Source organism: Euprymna scolopes, chromosome 23 (genome assembly GCF_053919585.1).
Source record: "Euprymna scolopes isolate OS-2025 chromosome 23, ASM5391958v1, whole genome shotgun sequence".
Taxonomy (NCBI): domain Eukaryota; kingdom Metazoa; phylum Mollusca; class Cephalopoda; order Sepiida; family Sepiolidae; genus Euprymna; species Euprymna scolopes.
In genome coordinates, this window is record NC_136504.1 from 22,034,169 (window position 1) to 22,041,833 (window position 7,665).

Below are 7,665 nucleotides of genomic sequence, written 5' to 3' on the forward strand. Positions count from 1 at the left end.
CACAACGTTTCGGCCAACTTCCTCTGGCCTTCGTCAGGTGGTAACCGCGACGGATAGGAACTTCGAATCTCCTAACTGCATTCTCAGCCATCACTGCCATCCGTAGTTGTCGTCGTCTCACCACATTTTTGACCAATTACCTCTGGCACGCTTAAAAAAAATGCTCATCTCAAAATAAAAATATTCCAATTAAGGAATAATATATATATATACCAATCGGTACGGACCCGACTATGGAAGATCAGATAATGAATAAATGTGGATTTATAAGATCAAAGAATCCAACCTTGATCGCCCTTCGGGGCCCGTGGCGCAGTTGATAGAGACGTTGAATCTCTACGGTTCCAGATGAACATTGTCTGAAGATAGCGGTTTCAATCCCACCCAAAGCGTGCCAGAGGTAATTGGTCAAAAATGTGGTGAGACGACGACAACTACGGATGGCAGTGATGGCTGAGAATGCAGTTAGGAGATTCGAAGTTCCTATCCGTCGCGGTTACCACCTGACGAAGGCCAGAGGAAGTTGGCCGAAACGTTGTGAACCAATAAAAAACAAACAAACAACAACTAATAAAGATGAGACTAATAGTCCGAAATAAAAAATAAAAATTAACAGTACCTAATAATGATTTTTGGTCCATTGTTTCTAACAATTTTTTTTACTAACAAGTCACCTATTATTTAGGCCCAAAAGCCACTCGAGTATAAGTGTTGATATTATTATTATATTGTGCTTAGCTATTTTATTAAATGATTATGATTACCTTAGCCTAAAGATAAGCATCAAGCCTGCCGCTTTCGAATCACAACACAACATCAGTACGTGTGCTTACCTACTTCTATGGGTCAAAAATACGCTACAGCTAGTAAACATAGTATATTTTAAGTTTGGAGATCTATCAAATCTGGTGTCTTTAAATAATTTCTCAATCTGTTTTGGAGTACTCAACATTGAAATTCTAAACATGACTAACACCATGAGTACAGAGTTAACAGTGGCCAACAAACATCTGTGTCAGGTAGAGTATACATTTGTATACTGACCACTGCTTGTCTCACCCATTTCTCGAGAACGAACAGAAAACCTTAAGCAAAATAGCCCCAAAAGTTCCTTAAGGACTGCACCAAAGACCTCTATAAGTTCTGCAATATAAACCCTACTGTATCAAACCTTTGGTTCTATACAAGATAGTGTCGGCACAACTTGGTAGTTAGCTGATATTGGGTTGACCTGGGTTTTCTATCCCAACTTCAGGCTTGTTTTTAGATCAGTATTGGATGACACAGCGACATAAAATGGGATTATTGAATAGATAAATAATAAATCGAAATTTATTGAATTTTACAATTTTGTCTTTTTATTTACCTTTACTTTGTATAATTTTTCCAATTCACAAGGTGTCTTCAAACTTATATCAAATTATTATTACTTTCAATGCTCTATGCAAAATGCTTCAAGCAAATACCCTTATATATATATATATATATATATATATATATATATATATATATATATATATATATATATATATGTATATGTATGTAAAGTCATCTTCGGGCACATGTACTTTCAGTGACTGATGGAGTGGCACTCATCTGATAAGACGTCACAATCATCATGTATATGTATATAATTATATATATATATATATATATATATATATATATATATATATATATATATAATTTGTATACATGTATGTACGTATGTATTTATATGTGTGTAATTATCTAGGCAGCAAATATTCATTTAAAGAAACATTTTTGAAAGAAATAAACAACTCATATCGGATGAATTTTTAAGATCTAAACTATATCTGACTAAATAATTAATCTATCTATCTATCTATCTATCTATCTATTATATAAAAGAAACTTTGTCTTTGTGAGTTCGTTTTGTATGGATTCGAAAACGGCTGGGTCGATTTTTATGAAATTTCGCACAACGATACTTTATGTGTCTGGCAGTGTTCTTAGATGGGTTTTGTATTGAAATATATTCGATATGTATCGATAATTAAAATAATCTGATGAAATAAGGAACAGGCGATTTTGACCACAGTTAACACCTTACACAGCCTAACATAAGAGCATTTGAGAAGTTTTATTACCACACAAACAAATATTTCTCTCATTCACTTATCTTGCTTTCACATATAAAATGAGTTTAGCTTTCAAATTCTACCATTCTGCCAACAAAGGATTCTATCTACCCTGATAACTCAAGTAGAATGCTCAGCATAGAAAAAGCACACTTCTGAAGTTTTATTTAAAAAAAAACTAGCTAGATCCAAATAAAAGCTGATAAAAATCGTTGCTGATGTAAGACGTCTTTGAATAATGATGATCACACACACACACACACACACACACACACACACACACACACACACACACACACACACACACACACATATATAGTGTAATTTCGTGTTATAAGAAAAGAACAGATTTCACCATCAAAACATCAACTAAAGAATTGGTTACATTGAGAATATTTAGCCTTTCGAGTTGAGCTACAGTTTTTTTTTTGTAAAATCAAAGCTATTGATGAAAGATCAAACCAATGTATAGTGTCATTTTAAATATAAATATGTGTGTGTGTTTATGTGTTTTTTTCAAATTTTGAAGGAACTAATAATGTCAACAATTTTCTTTTTTTCAATACACTTATAAACATATGACATTAAATTTTTAAATAATGTCCAAATAATTTATTTCTACTTATTCTAAAGATTTAAAAATCTTTATTTTTATTAATGTTATTTTTAATAGCCATCTTAAATATCTATAGGGTCAGTCAGTACCCACCTGACAAATAAAAACCAGTCAGGTAGGTTAGCTAACTTCCCATTTTTCTTACTTCAGTAAACCTGAACCCCTACACTCATCCTCCCAAACTAACCAACTGAAATATGCCACTCATATCTGAGCTCTTCAGTTTTCTGACATAAATATTGGTAGGTCAATCACTTCAATAAAGGCCTTCATTCTTTTATACTGATTGTTCTTATATCCCATAAAGGGGTGCTCCTCCCATGCTTCAACTAAGAATCTTAAATCATTCAGCCTGAGTAAAAGAAAATAATTCCTTCCTGTTTACTTAGTTTACATTCTGCATGAAATATAAAAATAAAATTTTAAATAGAAAAAACACAAAAGTTTCACAATGACATATTTCCGTTTTATTTGTCTAACAGCATCCCATGTGTGAGTATTTGATTATTGTAATAGCCAAGTGATTTCGTTTTGCTTTTAAGGTGATAATGATGGGTGTGCCAGAAATATTAAAAAAAATATCTGTTCATGTCTATGCCAACTTTATTTGCAGATGACTAAAGTAATAAATGGCTTTTTTTTTTTGCATGACATTCACAATTAATGTTATATATATATATATATATATATATATTACAAACTTTAAGGCATTTAAAAATAAATGTTTAAATTTCAACGATATTTCTCGTGGTTTAGGTTAGCCGAGATGATTCGTTCCTTGCTAATGACTAGTGTCTGTAAGTATTTAATAATTATTGCAGTAAATAATTATATATATATATATATATATATATATATATATATATATATATATATAATAAAATATGCATCAAATGCGTTTGAAAACCAAATCATAACGCAACATTATGAAAATAAACAATTTTACTTGTTTGAAATTTATAATAAAATTTATAATTTTGTATACATCTTTTTTTTCTTCCTTGTCATCTTGTGAAGTTGGATAAAGAAAAGTCGGTTAGTAAAGATTCGCGCATGGCAAGGAAGAAGAAGAAAAAAAAGAAAGAAAAAAAGATGTACAAAATACTGAGGATGGAGTTTGACTCTGAAATATATTTAAATTATAAATTTCAAGCAAGTAAAATATTTGTTTATTTGCGCTTTCAAGCGCACCTGATGTGTATTTTATTTTATTCAAATTAAATCAACGCCTTTCTAACAGAACTCACACCGCTGACATATATATATATATATATATATATATATATATATATATATGCTAAATGTATGACTTTATTTGTTATTGAACACACTTATATAAATTTAGTAAGGTCTCACAGGATTACCTGTTGAATAAAAAACTTGCATTCCAAATGTAATGCCTCCTATTTTATTCCACCTGTATAGATCAGGGGGGGGTTTGCAAATCGCATTGTTATGATAACTGAACTCATGCATTCATGACCTAAAAGTTTAATCTCTCTGTTGCAGATATTGACGGTGTGAAATTCTGTCATGGACCTGCGTCAGAAGCAAAGATGTGTCATTTAATTCATGACAAAACTGCATTAAGAATGATGGTGACTATGTAGAAAAATAAATTCTGAAGCACAAAAATTCGCTCCTTTGAATGGTACAACTTCTGTAATCATAAGTCTTCTTTTTGAGTGAAAAAAAAAGGATTTACTTTTGGAACGACCCTCGTGTGTGTGTATATATATATATATATATATATATATATATATATATATATATATATATTGACAGTTAAAAATATTACACTGATTTAGATTAATTTTCAACTATATTTTATATTTATAATTTGAACTTTTGAATTGAAAATACCTTTTTATCAAATCATCGCTTGATAAAATTTTTTTATTTTTGATTTTAATGTCAAATTCAATTTTAAAAGAAAATGCCCGGTGACTTATTTTAGCACAAATTCTTTTTTCTCTTGTAAAAACAAACAAATAGTTAAATTGTTAAAAATCGATGAATTACTTAAACTAGTATCTTACTTTTTGTTGTTTTGATTATAAAATTATGGCTGATGTGATCTATGTTCACTGTGTTGTCATATATATATATATATATATATATATATATATATATATATATATATATACTGGCAGGGATATATCCGACGTTGCCTGGGATTGAACGAGGATCAATGAATATTTCCCAATATTTTTATTCTTATCGAAATGTTTTTCATTTTTTCATCAAATCGATTGATTGTCTGCTTTAGTAAGGAACCCACCATAGTCCACTGGGAGGAAGGTTCATATACCTCCCCAAAGTGAATTAGTCCACAATGCATTGTGGTCTACATTGCAGTGTAGGGAACCTACTGGAATTATTTTTATATAATGACTTGAATTAAAGTGTAAAATGCAAAAAGTCAAGTATCATAGTCCCATTGTTCTCTAAACAGAAATATTCATTTTAAACGTGCCCATATTTTATCAAAATCCTACTGTTGATTTTATATGTTGGGCGCTTCTGCTTGTGCAGTGATAAAACTTTTCAAATGCACTTGTGATGTTAGGCTGTATAAAAGAGTTAAATTTAGTCAAAGTTGGACTGTTCTTTCTTTAATAGAATTTCTTTTTATTATCAATTTTCCATACTTATCAGAGGCATTCTGACACAAAACGTATCTAAGAACAATCGCAGACACATAAAATACATTTGTGTGATATTTCATAAAAATTTGGAATCCATAGAAAACTCTCTCTCACCCCCAACCCTTAATGTGCCTTTTATAGATAAGTAAAGAGATATATTGAAAAAAAAAGAAAAAAAGAAAAAAAAGTACTCAAACAAAACAATAACAATAATATTTTAGAATAATTCTGCTAATTGCATGAGTACTTAATTCAGCTGATAGTTATTTATTGGCATTTAGTTTGATCAGATTTCGTTTCCAATGGTTAATACTAGGCTGAATCGGAAAACAATTGATGCTACTTTATATACCAGCTCCATTTTTAAATGTTTGATATTCAGTTATTTTTTCCTCTTTGATATTTAGATATGTCATATATGCAATAAATAATGATGTTGACAAGTGTGTGATCAATAATTTTATGAAGAGTGAGAATCTTGTCTTGTTGAAAACATAGAAAGTGAGAGAGATGAAAGAGAAAGATTTCCAAAGAAGACGAGAGATGCTTAAGAATATGAAAGGTATCAAGAAAAAAAATTCTGAATAGAGACAGTTCAAAATGACATTCTTGGTGATATGAAAAAAAAAAAAGAAGTATTAAAATGCAAACAAAATAGAAAAATACACGGGAAAAAAAATATGATAAAAGAAAAACTAGTTCAAACTTATTAATAGCGATAATACTTCACCCAAAGCATTTGGAAATTCACAAAACAATGACCCCCCCCCCTTCCACAACTCTCAAACCATTAGTGTTTTAAAATAAAGTTCACTTTTATCTGCTTCTGCATTTTGGATTGAAAGATAAAAACAAAAAATAACTTCACAGTATTGTTTATTAAGTATTAATCTTGTAATTAGACAAACAAAAAAGTTTCAATGTTTTAGATTTCAATTATTTTAGAGGATATGCCCACATATCTGTGAGAAATATGTCACACTTTTAATTACAGACTTTGTTGGGTCATATGGTATGTCAATCGTTGTTAAGTTATTTTTATGCAGGTTTTGTATACGAATGGTTTGTAGACTGATTTTGTATGCAATATATTGTGTAAATACATAGTCTATATATATAGAACACATAGATGGGATCTTAACAATTAACACCTGCATGAACCTGGGTGTGATGCAGTTGAAAGGTGACTCCAAATTCTGCAAACCTTCCAAATTGGGTTCTCATCACCAGATATAATTTATGGTCACAGAACCTAAATCTCAATTGCAACAAACAATAAACTAACAAATTCAAATGAGATAACTATAGAAAAAAGTGATTAAGTCTTTGATATTTTTTTCAATTATCAATATAGATTCTTATTTTATCTTATGGACACTTAGTAGAAGTATAGATTAAATATTGATAAAGAAGAGAATTCCAAGCATGTTTCTATTTGATAAAACCACATGGTGCGAAAGAAAAATACGTGAAATATACAATATCATTTCAACATCAATGAAAGAGATTAAAAAGTTAAATAAAAATAAGAAAATAGGAAATTTTAAACTTAATTATATGAAAAATCTTTCTTCTACTTTTCGTTTCTTTATCAATTCGGTATGAGTTCTAGCAAGTTCCGATCCCTTTAAAAATCTCATCTGAAACCCCTTTTTATAAATACAGAACAGTCGTATTGTGGAATATTTTTAAAACAGTGAGAGTGTATATCTTTCCTCTATCAATACATACACAAGTTTTTATATTAATAATGCCAATATTGTTATAAATGATTAGAAAAATGTAAATATTGCTTGCATTTCAATAAGAGGCTTTGTCCATCGATCTGTTCGGTGCATTATACTTCAGTTTGAAAATAGCATTTTTGTTGCTGAATGTGCAGACTGAATTGGACGCATTATAACAATGGATTCATTCTTGTTTCGTTTGCAATATATACATGAGTTTCTTTCATACATAAATAATGCAAATATTGCTGCAAAATATTGTAAATTATGGAAAAATAGAAAATATTGATGCAATATTTTGGAGTTTCTCTTTTCTTTTAATGAATTAGTGAAGGATAGGCAATTTCCTTTATTAAGTTATATAATTTCATTCATGGGATTGCACCGATAATATATAAAATATATTAAAAAGCGGCAATGGAAAAGGATTTTGTTTAGGCTTAAAATATATATATATATATATATTTCCCCACAAACCTCTGGCTTTGATGGAGGGGAAGCTAAAACTTACTGCTATGGTTTCAAATGATCTGAAATAACAGCAAGGGGAGACTTGATTCCAAATATTTTTC

The 7,665-nt window shown here is 29.8% G+C and overlaps 1 protein-coding gene and 1 long non-coding RNA gene across 8 annotated transcripts in view; one reads left to right on the forward strand and one right to left on the reverse strand.

Moving 5' to 3' along the window:
- Positions 1-7,665, forward strand: part of LOC145245801 (uncharacterized) — a 454,171-nt gene that overhangs the window by 202,604 nt on the left and 243,902 nt on the right. The window contains exon 5 of one of the 4 annotated variants that reach the window (XR_013863037.1): positions 4,228-4,377. The exons of the other annotated variants lie outside the window; for them this stretch is intronic. This is a non-coding gene — a long non-coding RNA (uncharacterized LOC145245801). Of the gene's footprint in view, positions 1-4,227; positions 4,378-7,665 lie in introns of those variants that run through there. 4 annotated transcript variants of the gene reach the window in all.
- LOC145245799 (uncharacterized) overlaps positions 1-7,665 on the reverse strand; it is a 445,127-nt gene that overhangs the window by 131,239 nt on the left and 306,223 nt on the right. The window lies entirely within an intron of this gene.